At 30.7% G+C, this 20,746-nt stretch overlaps 1 protein-coding gene across 1 annotated transcript in view; it reads left to right on the forward strand.

Moving 5' to 3' along the window:
* Nucleotides 1-314: 314 nt before the first annotated feature.
* Nucleotides 315-20,746, forward strand: part of LOC147070518 (uncharacterized) — a 90,122-nt gene continuing 69,690 nt past the window's right edge. Inside the window, exon 1 of the mRNA XM_085949632.1 lies at nucleotides 315-647. The gene's annotated coding sequence lies outside the window, so the exon portion shown is untranslated. The remainder of the gene's footprint in view (nucleotides 648-20,746) is intronic.

Genomic DNA, 20,746 nt, shown 5'->3' on the forward strand with positions numbered 1-20,746 from the left:
ATGGAAGCACACAAAGTGAACTACTGATATACCCTAGCGTATGTACTAGAGGCTGAAATGATGTATAATATTATAATAATGACATTGTTAATAATATCATTAGCAAGCTAAATAGTTATTCCCAAAAGAGAGGTAAACGTGAGAAATCGTACGGTCATCTAAATATTATGAGAGTGTTAATGTGGTTGAATAATTGACATCTATCATTGTATGGTCGCTCGCGGAGCACGCGGGCCAACCCTCTAGCAAAGAGGCTATAAGTAGTGGCCAACGCTCGGCAGAAGCATCATAATAACACAGAGCCGCGACCTTCAACGAAGCAAGGACGGCGCGCGCGGGAAACTTGGAAAAGCATATCGTTCGAAATTCGAAAATCGACATAAACAATCGAACACCCGCTGGCGGCAAACGCGACGCTTTTCAATACCGTTTCAATGATGGGGATGCGTTCAAATATTTTTATCTGACAATTCGAATATTTTTTTTATTTTTATCATTTATGGTTGATTGTTTGTTTTTTTTACGGTTCGCATATATGTTATTTTGACGAAATAATAATAGTGGGTTTACTTGACACTTAAATTTTTGTGTGTGAAACATCGGCCGATAGTGAAAAGAAAATTGCTGTAGGGGGAAATTTCTCTAAGGTAAGAAAAAATAATAATTGAAGTAGGTTATTATAATAAAAAAAACGATAAATTTGCGTATCAAAAAATAGAAAAACTTATTTTTAAAGAGACCATTATTGTATTTAATGAACTAATGATCGAAAAAAAATAGTGCTTCAGGTAAAATTTATATTTAAAAATGGTGAAAAATTGCTACCACTATATACATATAGGAAATTTATTAATTTATATTCCAAAGATGGGTAAAAATTATTAAAACTAAAAAATATATATATAGTGTGTATTTGATATCAGTGAATGGTTATCTACCAATCCTTGCAAATTTTTTCACTAAGATATCTCTACAAAATGAATGTCGAAATGTTTGGATTTTAGTATCTGTCCTACTATGAATAATTAATAATACAATAATAATTAATACGGATTTGTCTTAAATGCATGTCCACCATGGAATAATGATTTAATCTTTTCAAGAGATTTATCAATTATTTAGTAGTAATTCATTGCAACTTATGAAATATATTTATCACTTCATGTTCACGACATGTATGTGGTGAATATGATGTTGTACATAAAAAATGTAAATTTACTTTCCATAGAGCTAATGAAACAAATATTTATAAAATAACAATGTTTTGTGACATAAACATAGAAGTGTTATAGTATTATGTATTTTTAAATAAAAGAATGAATTGGTTCTACAAATGTAGTTTAAATGTCATGATATTATAGTAATCAGTAAATGCCTACTAGATTTTTACACGGTTTTTAATGTCCGTGAATCTGGTTGAGCAAAAATGTTACGTAATTCATTAATAATTGTTGTAATAAATCAATAATCATTGAAGCTTCTGATTATAAGATTGTTTTGCCCTTTAATTAGAAAAATTGTCTTGAAATTAAGTTATTCATAATTTTCTTTATGCAAGCATTATGTACAGCATCAAATATAATATTTCTTGTCTTTGATATCATTAAGTATCCCTTTACCCAATAAAATTTTACTTAAAGGTGCAGTTTAGTATAAATTATTTCCAGAGAAATAAGAAGCACTGTATTATGCATATTGTTCATAGTATATAATGAACCATGTGAAATGCATTAAAACTTACATTGTGTTAAATCAACAAACGATAATTAATAAGTAACAAAACAACCCTCATATATTATAACGGTGATGTAATTAAGATGGTTTAACGCTTGAGCTATATTTAGCGATATATGTATGTATTCATATATTTTTTTCAGAGATTGAAAGCATATTACAGTATATTGTTTCAACGAGATAATTATACAGGCTTATCTCTTTCACTAGAAATATCTAATTTTATAATTTTTTAAAGTTGATTTGACTTATTTTGTATATATTTCATTATACTGAATAAACATAAGAATTGAAAATGCCCCATTCTTTATTATGAAATATACATGGTATTGAAAATTTTAGAATATATATATTAACAAATATTCGAGAAAAAAGTTGGAGCAAGTGAGACTCGAATTCACATCTTTGATATTCCGGACGAGTACTTTAGCCTTTAAGGATCGATAGCTTAAAAGTATAGTACTTACTTGGATAGTTAAAGATGTGAGATTGAACCCCACACGGTCAAAAAAAAAAACTACGATTTTCTCTAATATGAGGTTTTTCAAAAAAATGTTTGTTCAATATATTATATTAATATGTTGTATTAATTCAAAGTAAGTATATTATATTTATGGTCGGTACCCGTTGAATAATGTCTATTACGTTGACAAACACGTTTCTTTTAAACAAAATATAGTTTTATATATTTATAAAAATATAAAGTGATTTTTGAGTATTCTAGTATTTACGATTTTTTTGGTTAGGTTATGTCATATATATACGTCTGTTATCTATGGTTATGTCGCTCGATTATAGAGACAAATTTATAGAAAATGCAATGTAATAAAATTACCATCCGCATGATTCGAACCTTCGATCTATGAAATAGGACGCGATCGTTTTAGGTACTACACCGCTGAGGGTGATGGTGCTGGGGCTGATGAGTTAAAAATTACAGTAACCATCAATAAAAATGAAACATTTATAATATATATACATGAAAGTCAACCTAACGATAAAGTTACTAAGGCTAATTATTAAAACTGCCGCAAGTCATTTAACATTTAATTCGGAGGTTATTTTTTGGAAAATTCTACACTTGTGTATGAAAACTCAATATCTAGAACCGCACTGAGTAAACGAAGTCTCTATTATGTAATTAATCAATATTATTTAGATATTGTAACATCGGAAAAACAATACGTATTTAAGTGAACAAAAGAAAGGCGCCAATAGCTGGCCATAATGTATATATTATTGAATCATCGTCAGCCAAGATTCATCCACTTACTTTGTGATCTCAAGGCATTATGCCCGACATGCACCTTTTCGGGTCATGTTGATTGAATTTCTCTTTCCATTAAGGGTATTTATTTAAAATACGTACAGTAACGCGCATTGGTTAAATACTTCGGACAATGGGGATGACTTTTGAAGATATTATGTAGACATCTGAATGCGCCCCATGCTAGATATTATATTAATTGTATATTGTTTAGCAAGTGTTGCTACTATAAAGAATTTTATCTATCTATGGTAACCAATTCAATCACAATAAAAAGTGTTTAATATGTTCCCTGTTTATTAGTAATTACTGTCTTTTTAAAATCCTAATTTAATTTGCGTCATACCTGTTTTATTTGTAGTAACATATCAATAAACCGCCTTTTATCACCGCATTAAAATAAATTTAATAATAAATAGTATATTTTGCGTGCATCTACACTTGACCCAAAAATAAACAACAATGATTATTCCATCTGTTACTGGAATAAATGAATACTTTATAATATTATTATAATCGAGTATTAATATTATTTTTATACCTGAGTGTACTTAATAATGGCGTATTAAATATTCGCTTTTTGTTTTGTATTATTTTTATCTAACGATAATGTCTTTTGGACGGGTCATGTTGATTATTTTATCGACTGATTGAATAATGGATTCAATATAATAAAAGGTTTCACATAAAAATGATGATTCAAATCAATACCCTTGACACTACTTAAAAATATATAAAATTCATGCATTCCTATGTCGGTTGTCTTATTACTGAGACGGGTAGAATGTTGCAAAATATTTTTGACTCCGTCTGTGAGGATGGCTACATGTAAATTGTACGTAAAACATTTCACCGTGGCACAGTTCGCCGTGAGCTTTCTATCGGAAATAGATGACCGTATACTATACGGTCTCCAGTTTTATTAGATTCAATATGAACATTAATTAAAATTTCATAGCTGATTTTGGCAAAATTCATGAATTCAAGAATGAAAACCTAACCTAACCTAATCTGACCTAAAAAATAATTCAGTATATGGGCTATTTTCAAAATTTGTTTCTGCTGGCTTCCTGTAAAGTATTATTTGTTTAATTACAAATATACGACCCAAAGAGGTTTTACGGTCTTTAATATACGGCCATATATTTACGATACAACATTTCACGATGAGGTGTGATACGGCGAACTGCATACGTACAAGTTTCTGGACATGCTGTGAGGATAGCATCTTGCGATGTATATTGCGATGATCATGGCACTACAAGCGCCTTGATGAGCTTAACTTAAAAAAAACATAACGCAATGTGACATGTACGCATGCACATTGCACACGTATCGACAAAACGCCTCACATGTAATTATTTCATGTGTATATCATATAGAGCAAGCACAAGGTCGCGCCAACAGTCCAACTTCACGTCGCGAACCTCCTGATAAGTTTACCTAGCATATATATAGATTTTGCAGCATCGCTGAAGAGCGAGGGAGGGTAGGCTATATCTGTCCAAGCATGAATTTATAGATATTTGAAACTGTTGAATTTTATTTTTCGATCATGTCCGATCCTAATTGGATTCTAAACATCCATTTATAGTATAAACAAAAATCTGTTAATACAAACTTCCACTCTGTGGAGTCCCATATGATACTCGTATTATTAGGATCGGAAATGTTCAATAAATTTTTCTTATTAAATTTTTAATTTAATTTTGAGTCAATTAATTAGAAAGTACCCCTGATCGGTCTTAGGGTAATAAGCCGCCCTTAAAATGAAGCATTACTATTAGAAATATTTTTATGACAATCACGTAACATCACAAATAATATCAAAATAGGCAGCATTTTTTGTTCTATACTATTACAATTGAACAATACCGCAAACAATTTGGAATCTCTTGCAAGTTTTATAATACAAGGAATTTGATATGCGTCTTCTTTGTTAGTACATGTAGTTTTATATTAACCGTTTAATATTACTATTTACTGTAAAAATAAATATCTATTTTTATTTGTGCAAGGTTTTTTTTACTAGATGTCCTATTATTTAAATATAGAGCTTTAAGTAATTGGGAGCTTTATACCTATTACACGGTTAAGTTATTTAACAATACGGCGCTTGACATTTTAATGCTCGCTAATAACAAGTCAGCAGAGATTATCTCTAAATCAAACCATAGATTAAACGATGTTCAAAATTAATCGTAATTTATGATGGGCGCGAAAAAAATAATATATTGGCGCGAATCTTGTTTGTCGTGTTGACCCACAAACGTTAAAAACAAAAAATATAACCGTTATAAATGTTTCGCTAATTCAAGATCACCCAACCCACCTCTTCCATCTTCCTTGTGTGATTTCGCATTACACTTGCGGTTGAATATATTTAAATTGTTGAGTTGTTTGTGCATCGGAATTATCCGTATTTAAATCGATAGTACGGTAGTCTTGACAAATCTACTTACAGATTAGGTACAATTCGATTCTAATTCGATTTACACGTAATATGCTTATTACTGATTGAACTCGTGTTTTGCGGTAGATTTACTGCTTTCTGCTTACTAACACTATAGATAGACGTATCCTTTAAATTTCTTAAATAACATGACGGTTGAGGGACGTGGGAATAATTTTGAGACCGAAGAAATTAAATAAAAACGATAGAAAACGTAGTACAAAAGAATAATTTATCTCTTTTCTAGAATCACACCATATTAAGTAAAATATTTAATATTGAATATGACACATAATATAATCAATGGTTTATTTTTGTGTATAGGTATACAGGTATTTGTTTAAGTGGTTATGTTATGTTAGTTGCAGAGATTTTATTATGATTTGAGTATGACCGATTTGACGACTGACTCTTAAATCTTCTGACGAATCGATTGCGTAATCTACGTCGAAGAAAATCGCCGTCGCATGGATCGATGGGTAATAGACGTTTTCGTCCTCAAAAAAAATTATCCAAGGATAGATCAATAATATACCTACGTAGCGCAGTATTTTGCGTGTCCGGAAACATGTACGTATGCTGTTCGCCGTATCATACTTCACTGTGAAATGTTATATCGGAAATATATGGGCGTATATTAAAGACCGTCCATTATCTTTGGGTCGTATAGTACTGACATAAAAGTCATTTATAAATAAAATACGGTTCTTGTCAGTTTACACTTTACAGAAAGCCAGCAGCAAACAAATTTTTAAAATAGCAGATATACTGGATCATTTATTAGGTTAGGTTAGGTTTTCATACTTGAATTCATGAATTTTACCAAAATCAGTTATGAAAATTGAATTAATGTTCATATTGAATTTAATAAAATTGGAGACCGTATAGTATACGGTCATATCTTTCCGAAAAGAAAGCTCACGGCAAACTGTGCCACGGTGACATGTTTTACGTACAATTTACATGTAACCCGTATTTTGTGGTCTAAATTTGGTTCCAATGCAGGTCCATTGAACTGTTTTGGTGAGCAAATGATAAAGTGAAGTTCATTCTGATTGTGGTCAACCTCGTGGATGACACAAGAAGACGAAGATACTTACTAACTTACCTCTGTAACTCTCCAGTCTCGGAGCACACGTCAAGTACAAGGTCACGCCATTTTACACCGGGTATTTGAATATGCAATCCAATTTATAAACATAAACTGCACTTGGCTGTTTATATTTTGTAATCATTAGCAAGAGTAGATAGTTCGGCATTCAAGTTCGGTAATGACTTTAAGTGCATGTCTATCGTTGCATCAAATTTGACTTATATTGTATTTCCCGAAATTGATTGCAAGATTATCTTCATCGGCTAGCTGCATGTGTAAGATATTGTAATATATGATGTCTACAAGATTAAGAGACTATTAATCACGATCGTCTATCTGCATAAATCAAATATTCACATTACGAAATAAAAAGTATCGATTTAGTAATTGGATGATTAACTGTATGATCTATCACATTAGGTTGAGGGTTATTAATGATGCCTGCTACTCTATTGATCAATAATTTACATTCTTTATAATTCATTCATTCTTCGGATAATAGCATGATATTGAAAATAAAATAAAAATACGTTATGTTAATAGAGAGCATCAGTTGTTTATTCTCTCAAGATGCAGAACCAACCTGCCACTGGTAATGCCAATTGGGAGGGCGATAACTATGTTCAACCAAATTGCTTTGGGTGTTGATATATTCCACTTACGTGAGGGTGAGTGTGTACTTATTTGATCTTCTTTAGATATATAATTGTATTTTCACTGCTTTTGTATGTTTATGATAATATAAACATAAAATATTATTGTGTTCTCTTTTTATTTTTTCATTTTTATCGTTTATATTACTTTTTTCTTTATAATATTGTTTCATGTCATGTTGTGAATGTCTTAAACTTATAATTTGTAATGTCCACAATATGTTAATAAATTGAAATTGAATAATATACAGTTCGGTAGAGATTCGATTCTTACCAGTACGTTTTCATCAGTTTGTTGGATGGCAGAAAGTCCTTCGGGGATAGCACGCATGAGGCAGGTCTCAACCAAGTTCATTGCAGTTTGGATTTCTTCTTGGTTCATATACATACATCGGACATGTCCGCAGTGTATGTGTTTTATTGAGGAGTTGAAAATTTGGGAGTTATTCAGTTTTGAAAACTTTTTAAAAAGTATTCCTTTAATATAAATTGTAATCGGTGCGGTGGTATATGTTTTCGGATTCAGAGTTCACTGTGTTTATTGTATTGTTAAAGGTTTTATAATATTGTGGTTATACATAGTAAAGACAGAGTTGTATATATATATATACAATATAAATATATATTGGACAGGTACCCTCTATATTGAAAATATGAAAATAAATCGATATTTACTTTACATTATGCATTCAATCGTGCACAAGTGTGCTCTGTTTTTCTCGGCACTGCCTTGCAATGTTTCTTGAATCAGTTCAGGGACATGGTTACTTTTATGTCATAATATGATATCTGAGTCTATCTTTCGGTTTTGTATTTCAAACCATCTTGAGACCTAGGTGCCGATGTATCGAAAAAACAGTCAACTTTTGGGAAAAATCACGATAACACAACGCTTAATAGCAAGATTAATAAAATCATCTTGGAATAGGCTTCATCCAATGATGGAACAGTCCAGTATGATATCATTTACATACAAAAACAATTAAACGTTAAAATTGTAATTACGTGAAAATATTGCCTCGATCATGTGAAAAACATAATACAACAAATAAGTAAAACGTATTAACATTAATAACAGTTGTTTGAACTCCAAACAATTATAAATTTAATGAAAATAATTGAAAAAGTTATTGCTATCGATAAAGTCGTCGAACCTATAATTATTTAGATTTTTTGTAAACCATTATAGTCTGGTTCCAGTAGGTATTAACGAATATAACCTTGTATTAATTTATTCTGTTATATACATTTAATATTATACATAATTATAATGAAAAAAAGTTTTTATAGCGAGAAATTTTATTGTCGTTAACGGTTTTTAAATTCGTATAGGCATTTATCTAATAGGGAAGATATTTTGATAAATTAATGTCTTTTTACACGATTTTAACATAGAAATAAAAATAATTAAAAATCATATTAGAGAATTCCGTGTCCGGAAAATTCAATTTCAATTTATTTTCAATTTTTTTTTTTTAACATATTGTGAACATTACAAATTATAAGTTTAAGACGTTCACAACATGACATTTAGAAACAAAGATATATAAATATAACAGTATTACATAAAAAAAGAGATATATCAGTAGATAAATTAGATAGGTACAAGGAAGTACACCGGATGAGTTAATTAGACCATATTTTAAGAATTTATAAAACAACAAACAACAACAAAAAATGTACGTATGCAGTTCGCCGTATCACACTTCATCATGATATGTTGTATCGGAAATATATGGCCGTATATTAAAGACCATCCAATGTCTTTGGGTCGTATAGTACTGACATAAAATCATGTCTAAATAAAACATGGTTCTTGCCGGTTAACAGGAAGCCAGCAGCAAATAAATTTTGAAAATAACTAATATACTGGATTATTAATTGTTAGATTAGGTTTTCATTCTTGGATTCATGTATTTTGCCAAAACCAGCGATGAAAATTTAATTAATGTTCATATTGAATGTAATAAAATTGGAGACCGTATGGTATATGGTCATCTCTTTCTGATAAGAAAGCTCACGGCGAACTGTGTCACGGTGAAATGTTTTACGCACGGTTTACATGTAACCAGAGAATAAATTCAAGTGTTATAAAGATGAAACTAGTGATTCTGTAAAACGAATGTCATGTAAATAAAAAAAAAAAATTAATACTATCGACCGAGGGCACTTGATGGAATTTGAGTAAAAATTCTAATTGATTTGAGTTTTGTACTTTTCTACCTGAATCATTTTTTGCGACTCAAGTTTCGCCTTTCGCTTCAACTATAATATTGCTTTGCTAATATGAATTAATTGGTGTAAATACTTTTGTTTTAAATTCGATTAATAACATTAAAGATAGTTCGTTGCTCCCAATAAATCTTTAAGGAAAGGATATAATGATGATTCATAGTCATCTAAAAAAATCTTAGGGTGGGCGTTGACATAGTTTATTATTCACAAGTGACCGCGTAAATCTAATATAGACACCGTTGTAGTTATAAAAAATATTTAAATCTGTCAGCTCTTATTAAATTACCGGTTGGCCTAAAACTTTTATGCGTGAGAGCCCCTTTGTAAAAGCTTTGGTATTATTAATTTAATTGGCCTTCATATGGTACAACTCCATTATAATGGTTTTAGAACGACGATATTAAAGAAATAATAGTATAAATGTACACTGTGCAAATATCTTTGGTGAGCGTGGATAGTGCCTGAAGATGCCAAAGGCGATATATGGGTAGTAAAAAAGACACAATATGGAATAGTACAAAACTTAAATCAATTAGAATTTTATTCAAAGTTATTTTTGTTTGTGTTAAAATAACTTTGTTCAAAATCATTAGCTTTGGTTTTGTCTACTAGTTTGGTTTACTGATGCTCGATTAGAGCAATTATTTTTTAAACAATATAACATAATATTATATGTGATGGACTATCTAACTAACTAACCTAACTGAAAACTAACCTTTACACATTTGAAAGATTTTTTTAAAAATACGTTTCAATGATAAAAATAATGATAATAATATCATGAAAAATAAATATTAATAAAATCGATAAAAAAATGCTCACTTGATGACTTGTTTTCTGTAAATTGTGAGTTGATTGCTTTAAAAACATTATTTAGTATATAGTATAGTATATACAGTTTATTTTTCTTATTTCTTTTAGATTCATACCTATTGTTTGGTTAAAATACTTTTAAGGGTAAATTTTCGGTAAATATTATATTTAATGGCATAAACTACCAGTTTAATCTGGGCGAAGGATATTATGTGTAACAAAGCAAAACAAACGTTTTTATGTGAAAGATCAAAAGTAAAAGCTTTTGTTTTTCTTCTAAAAAAAATCGTTTTTAAAATTCCATACCTCGTAAAAATATTATGCTTTGCGGAACACAGGTTGAAAAGCGCAATTGCATAAAGCTAAACGGTGTTGCGGCATGCTTAATGTGTGTCAAATCGTGAATAATGGTTTTAGCCTTGAACGTGAGCGTTCTGCTTAATAAGCGACAGGTTAACACTTTTTTGGGCCGATCTTGACATTGTAATACGGATTACCCACATGCTTAATACATGTTGCGCTATATAATATGCTCAATATATATTTATTATCTAGTAAGTATCGTTATTAACGATCTTAATATTCTTATGAACACAATTTATCTTGTTTTAATAATATAATATATGTATCGAACACGACATCTTCATCTTCACACTTTGTCTTCTCATACCTTCTTACAATCGTCCATCAGCCACAGTTTGCTGTTTCCCACCCTAAATTATTTCCCAAGCGACATATCCATTTTCCTACGGGTCTATTTCCTGCTGGGAACCCATCGAGAGTCTTTTTTGTAAGGCCGGTATTAGACTGTCAAAGATCTTTGACAGATATATTTTATAAAATTGATTACATTGTAATAGTCTATATTTTATAAAATATGTCTTTCATAAAAGAGTTTTATAAAAGGTAATAGCATGACATTACCTTTTATTAAATATTAGTCTGTTACAGAGAGTGATATGTAATTGTTGTCAGATGAAGTTTTCAAAATCAATAAATTAAAAAAAATGTATAAAAATAAACGATTGATGAAAAATAATATATTGGCATTTAAATTGTGCTATTAGTATCAAACCCTACCTAAACCAGACCATAATAGTTCAGGTATGTTATGGGAGATCTGACAAAAATAGTGCACACCTTTTCAGTCATATTTATTTGTTTTCGTTGAATTAAAAATACATATTACCCATAGGGTTGGTTAGTTTATTTAAATTCATTACGCCCTGCCTATACTAAACCTCACCCACGGTGGCCGACGGCTTAAGCGTTGGAATATAAAGCTGTGGGTCCCAGGTTCGAATCCTGGGTCTGGCAAGTACACATATTGTTTTTCAATTTGTGTCTGTCAGGGTATGGACCTAAGAGGTTGAGCAAGTGGCTGACATCCATTTCTCGTAAAAAACAAAATATGTTAATATAAACCTCTACTCTGTGGAGGCCCATATGATCCTATTAGGATCGGATTAATTGAATTAAAAAAAACTAAGAAACACTATCTATCACACATTTAAGTATTAGTATTTCAATAAAAACAAATTCGTTTGACTGATAAGGTTGAGTGTGCACTATTTATGTTGAATATTAACAGCCTACCTCCACCCTTCGCCGGTGCCTATATATATATATATATATATATATATATATATTCGTTTCATAATGGGAGACGGCAAGAAATTAACCAAGAAAATTATTAATTATAGAATACAAAATATATGACATGCGAAAACAAAGGCAAGCCGTGTTACAAGCCAACACACATTCGTTGTTCATTTTTTAAACTAACTTTTATACAATATTTTACGCTATGTAATACGTCCTCTCATGTTTTTATAAAATAACGTTGTTAAAAGAAGCGCTATAACACATTTGATAAAATCTCTTTGTCAAGGATTTTTGATATTCTACTACCGGCATAGTGCAAGAGTCATTCATCCGTTGCAAGTGTTCCTCCCACTCAATGATACATCACGTACCTATTCTGAAATAACATGTTAACATGACATTATTACTTCTCGTTGATTAAAAAAGGTTTTATTTTTATTTCAACATTATTTAGAGTAACTACTTTGCGTCATAAAAATGCACATAAACAATGGGAATGTTATATAACATATTTATTTCTGAATTGTTTGGATATTTGATAATGTTAACAATTTCAAAGAATGTAGATATACATATTATGCTCTATTAAATTTTTCTTATTATATTGTGCAATACATAATTGTTGTCAGTTGACAGTGCACCAATTAAATAAATATCCCATGACGTCTTTGATTGCTCAGACCATCATTGCATTGTGATGAATATATACACAATGAAGCATAATTTATCATAGTATATAAATATAGCAGACGATGATTATAATATCAAATTTAATGCATTATAAGAAATATAAGTTTTTTAAACGATTTCTCTTTATCAATCTATGTATCCATAAACAATGCTATATGAGAGAGGTAAAATAATTTAAAGCTTAAATTTAAAATTAAGGGTGCCCTGTAATAGCAGTGTTTTCCAACTGCCGGTATGCGGTCGAATAAGTACCGCCCATTTAAAAATGAATATGCCAAAAGTTCCAAACAAATCGGTAGTCAAATAAATTAAATACTTACATTTTTTGTCTAGTTAGTAATACAAATGAAACAGAGAGACCACATAAATGACAATGCAGCACTTCGTCTTTTTGAAACAATACTGAAGCCACGGTTATAAAATCTGGCAAATAATATGCAACTGCAATTGGTGTTTCAAAAATCCAGAATTTAGCGTTCCTTGAAATATTTCTCCTAGTTTTACCGGTCCGAAAGTGTAAAGAGGTTAATAAACATTGCTCTATAAGGAATTCATTTTATTTCATGCAATATACCTATATTTTTTTCGTATTTATTATAGATAATATAAATATTTCGACAGCTTTGAAGGCTTTATAATATTTTTCATGTAAAACCGGCCATGGCTGGTGAGGCATTGAAGTTAATAGCTCCACCAAACCATACCACCCCGCACTACACCAGCGCATCTATTCCATACACAAGACTGCTATCGGCCGTTATCGGCAGCCTGCTATCGAGGGTAGTTTTTTTCATATTTATGAATCGAAGTATTACCACTTATTGTAACAATTACAAAAAGATAGTTGTACCTAATTGTTACAATAAGTGCTATGTTTTAACAGTACCTCTCTTGGCTGTGCTGAATTTTAGAGCAAGATAGACAGTTTTGACTGTTCAGACGAATAACCTATTGTAACAATTATAACTTTGATGTAATGCATCAGTATTTTTTATGAGTGGGTATGTCGCAGGAATGGTTAGCCAAGACATATCGCCTTGCACTCTTGACTGACTTTTATGATGACTGATGACTTTTAAGGTAAAATGCCCATGGGAGAGAGGAGCACATAATGGCAAAATTAAAAATTGTAGTAATAACAAAACTACCGAATAATCAAAATAATGAAATCTTTACGATGACAGTGTGATGCTGCAATTTAAAAAAATGCATAAACGCAACAAAATTTACATTTATGGCGACCAGGTTGGATAGCTCGATGGACCCAACAGCTGGTTGGACCGACTCGAACATCGCTTCCCTTTCGGAGCACATTCTCGGATATTCCCAGAGGATATGTTTTGTACTCTGTAATTCCATGACAAGTCAAAGCTCAAATAGGTTAGCAGCGAATTTACCCTGCCCAGTGGGTACTAAACAGGGGCGCCTTAAAACTCGTTGAACAATGAACTTAAGAGATCTACATGGTAACAAAGAACTAGTGGATATGTCACAGGATGTTAAAAGTAAATTAGAAATTGTCTTATCATTTTTTCATTATTTCCTCATGTCAATGGCAGTTTTACTGTAAATTATGTTTAATTACATATTTCCTAATTGCGTATAAGATAAATTATCTTTAATACATATTATATAACCCTTAATGGTAATGCGAGTTTGCAGTGCGTATAGTCACGTCAGCATTTCATTAAAAACTGACGAGATTTGTAGCATCTTTAAATATCATCAGTGATTCACTGAGTAAACGAAGAGATTTTCAATAAATTCACAAATGAATATTATAAATGTCACAATTTTACATCACCCAGCGATAGCCCGAGATTTCATCATCGTGAAATACGAAAATAATAGTAGACAAATATGCAGAATGAAGAAGTCGATAATAATATAATTTATCCATATATAAAGACAACCATTATAAGACACTCGAAACTCGTCTTACCAGACTGTACCTACTAGTGATTAAACCAAATCCGTGTTATCTATAACGGTTGTTTATTGGCGCACGACTATCTACGCTTACCTCACCTAACCAGTCCATCGCTGCTATCTGACTATCTGACCACTTACCTATTCGTGATACATTGTTGCAAGTGTATTATTCGGCAACGGTTGGGTGTAGGCGCGCACTTCTCAATCTGACCAATATACCTAATTGTGAATAAAATTTTCCTACTAGTGCCTGCGTTATTATTTTGTAGTTTATAGTTTCATCAACATTGGTCCAGTACATTTAGAGCTACAATAGGAGTATAATTATTTTGTGCTTAAAACAGATATTTAAAAAATCACAAGCATACACTTCAATTTTATTTATTATTTACTCGACACTGATGCAACGAACAGTCAGAGTACTCATATATGACGATGACGTATTATTATGAAATTCTGAGATCGCTATCATACAAATGCGGAACGTTTGCGAAAAGAAAATTAATCTCAGGCCAGAATTAACGATAAACTTGAATAGAAGAAGTGCTATAAAATCGGACCAAAACTCTCCGGGCCAAAACAAGATCGTACTTTTTGATTAATCGAACTAAGAGATATTTTAACATATAAAATTACAATGTTCTGGTTTTTGTTATGTATTTTTTATATAAGTAGATACTAAACAAGAAAAACCGAGTGTTATATTTTCAAGACATTTTGTTCAGTTGAGTTAATAAGTTTTGATCGCTGTATTTAAATATCTTTATAAATCTCAAATAAGATAGCGATATGGCACAGGTAGAAATTTTAAGTCAGTACAATAATGTGGTTTAGGTAATATTTTCCAGTGCTACACTTCAGAGCTTCCCAATCGGTGATGTGCCACAGCACACTGGTGTGCCGCGAGTGATAGAGAAGTGTGCAGAAAGATTTTGTTGCGCATCAAAATTCAAGCATCTAATCAATGTCAATACATTAATTACATTTGGTGCATACGAAAGAGTATTATATAAATTTGCTAATAAAGTCAATGCATTATAATATAAGTTTATTCTTTGGAAGAATTTAGCTAATGGTAGCGTACTTTAAACGATTAATCAGTGTTTTCATTCAAAATTAAACAAATAATTATTTAAATAGAAACTCCGTTATTATTTTGAGTGAAAGACAAAACCAACACAAAAAAGTTTGATTCGATTTGAAACACTTTTACATCAATATCCGAAGACATTCAGAGTTTATATATTTATAGAAAATCACTAATTCGAAAGAAAAATGGAAAAATAAGTTGAATATGACAAATTATCCGTTAACACTTATTCCCAAATGAGAAAAAGGATGAGTCATTTCGAAAGCTGCTCTGAATTAATAAATTCCACATAGAAACGCAAGAGTTCCTGTAAAAAAATGACTAAAACTTAATCTTCTTTTGGCTCTCCTGAAAAGTATTGATTATTAACTGGGCGTCTTACGTGGGCGAAGTCGGCGAAGCGTTGAGCGGCGCGCGCAACTCAAACGTATAAACGTGTTTGAAAATGTTCGTAGATAAAATCTTTTTTTGGTTATACGTTTATACGGTTATAAGTTTGAGTTGCGCGCGCCGCTCGACGCGCAGCTGAACGCGCTTACCTAAGACGAGCCGAAACTCTTTAAATATCCATTTCATTTCGCTCATTTTTGAACCCTCGATTAGCTGATTTCTGGTTTGGTAACTGTAAAATAAGAGACATTCAATATTATTCCACCATTTACAGGGACACATTTCTGTCAGAAATAATTATTTTCGTTGTTGGTTACTATTAAGAATTCAAATATTCATTTAATTCTTTTTTCAATTACGAGTATGCATTCAAGCAACGATCAAGATATAAGAAGATAATATAAGCGCGGCTTAAGCATTGGACTATAACGCCGTGGGTTCCAGGTTCGAATCCTGGGTCTGGCAAGTACATATGTTGTTTTTCTATTTGTGTCTGTCAGGGTATGGACCTAATAGGTTGAGAAAGTGGCTGACATCCATTTCTCGTAAAAAACAAAATCTGTTAATACAAACATCTACTCTGTGGAGGCCCATATGATCCTATTAGGATCGGATATGGTCGAAAGAAGAAAAGAATTATCTTAAGCAAGAGGATGTAGGTATCTCATTTATTATATATACAGTTATATGCATTGTGACCATCATAATAATGCACCGACATACCTTGTAAGTCGGTGCATTATTTTTTATTGAGATTTAACTAGCTCCAAATCAATTCAGGTTAATTCTATACATTTGTATATTACAGGGACACCGGGAGGTGTCCAGACAAAAGACGTGTATACCCCTTTCTCAGGCACTCTGTAATTAAGTTTAGTATGTATCCAAGTGAGTGTTGTATTAAAGTATTTATAAAAAATAGGTTTCGGGAGAGAATATTATGATAAACCACTTTCCCACTGCTAAGAAATTTCATCTTCTTGTCTCTGTCGTCCGTTTGGAAAAGCCGTAAGGTATCAGTATGTAGGTATTTTTTTAACATATTTCTGATTTGAAGAGTATGCCATGATGTGGATCAGATTGGGAAGCACTAGTATAATTTGATCAATATTTGATTATAAATACTGAGGTTAGTTATATTATTTTAGACCCAGGCAATGACATTGACTAATTGGGTGAAAACGACAAGTTTAATGATGTACAATGCACAAATCGTTTAACGAGATATTGATAGTCTCGTGTGGTTACTTTCCTTAATTGTATTATTAATTACCTTATCGTTCAGAGCATATTGACCTTAATAATTTCACATATTAATCATTGATATGTCTACTTACTCTTTATTTAGTACGGTTGATAATGTTATGATATTAGTGTTATTTATTACGCATAAAATTTATGCTTATTTTGCGTAATTATAACGGTTAAACTTTGATAAAGATAATATCTAAAGATAACTGTATGCAAATTTAAAAAAATACTCACAATAACAATAAATTAACAATTTAATCCACCGAGTATATCTAGTAAGGGCAACGATTGTATTACTTCTTTGGTTATGCATTCTCACCCATTGATTTATGTTTTCACTCGCCCGATATTCACCAATTTTTTCAATCAAACGACGTACAATATTTTTCCGTTTCCCAGTGCGGTGTCAAACACCTTCATTTTCTTTTGATTATTATTTGCTTTTAAGCCTGTTTTTTTGGGAACTCGAGTGGGTACCAATTATCTTTTAGTAATCATTCCTAGACACCGATGTGACGGCCAGTGAGTTATTCTGTGCTTAGTTTATTCCATTCTTTCTACGCGTTTGTCTTCACTTGATGTTGAAGAGAATATAGCAAAGATCTCGAAGACAATATTCAATTAGCTTGAGTTTTGCATATTGAAAAGTGATGATTACAGCTCAATAGTGTAGAAAGAACTTCGTTTAGAACTAAGAGGTGTGAGAGAGAGAGAAAGCTTGAGTTAAGGATTAATAGATGACATTTGTGCAATTAGTCATGGATCAAAATAGACTAAGTAATTAAAATGTTAAAGTGAATACATAATCGTATTTCGTATAAGATTATGAATCAGTCTCCGCATGCAGTTGTCCCAGTCGTCAATTATCTAGATACATAATCGTTTAGTATCGAGTATTGACCACTGTTCGTAAATGTATGGGTGGCGAATGATGGATGAAAAAACATAATATTATGTATTAATAATATTATCAATATGCAAACTGTGTTAAGTAATAATCAAAAGGGTCTAATTCAGCATTGAAAGAAGAACTGTGTGAAAGATTTATATTTTATTTAGTTAAAATCTAGAAAAAAAAATGTAATACAATTTTTCTTTTAAGTATATGTTTGTATCCGCGTCCTGGAAGTAGAGAATCATAGAAAGCCACTGGTTTGATTAAATTACACCAATGTATTGTAATCTAGTCGGGAATTAATCCCAGAGTCCCTAAATGAAAATATTGTAGGCTGCTAAATAAAAAATAAATATATATTGCAATAATGAAGATGATATATGAAAACATAACGAATTTTGAAGAACCTGATATAGTAGAGTTAAAAAAATGTCTATTTAAAAAGCTGAGAAGCGAATCTCGTTTAGTTGATTGATCGAAAATGCTTCCAGTCCATTGAGTTTTAGAATATCCTGTCGTAATAAAAAAAGTAATTTTAAAATCATTCGTCATTATATTGTAGTAAGTAATAATATCCATTGCTGAGTATTCACTCCTGTAATGGAAGTCCGTCATTTTTTTTAAATCGTGATCATCTAAAAAGGTTTAAATGTATTAATATAATGATAAAAAAAATTGGAATTTATTTTAATACACATTAAAATGGTCATCTGAGACATTTAAAGCAGTATCTAAGATAGTTTTTATAATACATAGTGATTCTTCTTTAGTTAGCACTAGAAATTGTAGCTATATCGTGTATTTTATATGGTGAAAAAAATTCAACTTGTGCTTATAGATCGAGTACATTGCAGAGTGCTTTCATTCGAAAACAAAAAAAAAACTACCAAATCTAATGCTTAAATTATTTGTCAGTCCAATCACATTCCAGAATAATTTTCAGTAAATCCACAATTGTGGAAAACTGAAAAATTTGCAACACAATTTTTGATTAAAGACATTGCTAATAAGGATCATGAAACTTAAATTAGCTAAGAATGGATGATATTGATTTATTAATTATTATATATATACGAGATTTTCATATATATAGAGATTATGTACAATATACCTACATGGATAATTTCCGATACGAGAGGACATTATAATGTATTGTTAGATTTGTAGATTATAATGCAACTGTAGGTATCTATAAATGGGATAATCAGAAAACATTAAAAACGAGACCTTCACTTGTACTGATCATATTATGTGTTTTGAAGTCATGAAACTTTACATATGTATGTAAAATAACACATCCAAATCTTTTCATTTCCATCGGTGTGCCTTTTTTTGTTTTTATGCAATGCAACCTTCTGATTGTATTTTAGCAAATATCGCAATTAAATGAGTTATTAAGCATAATGTATCATTTAAAAAAAAAAACATTCTGTTTATGCAAGTAACAAATATGGAATTAAAATTTTTGTTTCTGAAATTATTTTATACTTACTCATTTTATGACATTTTTCTCACATTACGTTATGTAAATCAAAGATCACTTAAGATTTGATTGGCATATTATATTTGGTTTCAACTGAAGGAGTGGAGTCAAAAAATATCTATATGCATTTGAGGCTAATATCTTTATCTGTCATTCCTTGAGAAGGAGGAAGGTTGAAAGAAAAGTTAAAAAAATGTCATACCTGCAGTTAAATTTAATAAAGATTTATTTTCTCACCGTTGTATAGTAACTTAATCTTGTAAACCATTTGAAAAGGTTATAAATTCAAAATATGAAAATTTAAAATATAAAATAATATAATCAATGTGTCAAAATACTAATATTCTTCTGTTCGAAAAATATTTAAAAATTGGAACACAAATAAAAATTTCAAACAACTATTTATTTTGTCAAGTATCACTGATCACAAGTTTCCTTTAAACTAGTGCTTTTATTTTGGCAACTGTTTTTTTATGATTATTTTTTACAATAATTATATATTTATATAATTTAATTTGTCAGGTATGCACACATTATGCAAATATTCTATTCAAATATTTATATTGATCGAAACTATCAAAATAATAATTGAATGCGTGAAAGACAATAGTAAAAGTCAATCAATATTTCGGATTAAATAAAAGAAGTTATTTGCAATTCAGTTTCATGAACCTACTTGAACCAAATTGCGAAAATTTAATAGTTTTTGTTAAATATCAGTATGACTCACAACTTTATGACGATTTGCTTTGCTATGGAAAAATTTTTCGACGGAGGGGTGGGGGATGATTGTTTTAAGATTTTGGGGGCCGTGCTATGCACAAGTTTGGGAAGCTGACTGATATATGCTCTAAATAAGAGTGGTATTCAGAAAAAGTTTGAGAAGTTTTGATTTAGATGTAAAATTAGAGATTGCGAATATTATACTTACATAATATCAAAATGTCAAAAGAACTGTCGCATTGTTTAATGCGCTTCCTAACTGAGTCGATTTTTTTTCAACCAAATCAAAAAAATGTTGAATTCTTTATTACAAAAAACATAATATATATGAAAAGATAGATGACGACGAATAAGTGACTTATTGTTAATTAAAAAAATATATATTCTAGAAAAAAATTAAGGCATATCCATCGGGTCATAAATCATAGCATAATATACAT

Source organism: Rhyacophila brunnea, unplaced genomic scaffold (genome assembly GCF_057557595.1).
Source record: "Rhyacophila brunnea isolate RB1 unplaced genomic scaffold, BYU_Rbru_1.0 scaffold_22, whole genome shotgun sequence".
Taxonomy (NCBI): domain Eukaryota; kingdom Metazoa; phylum Arthropoda; class Insecta; order Trichoptera; family Rhyacophilidae; genus Rhyacophila; species Rhyacophila brunnea.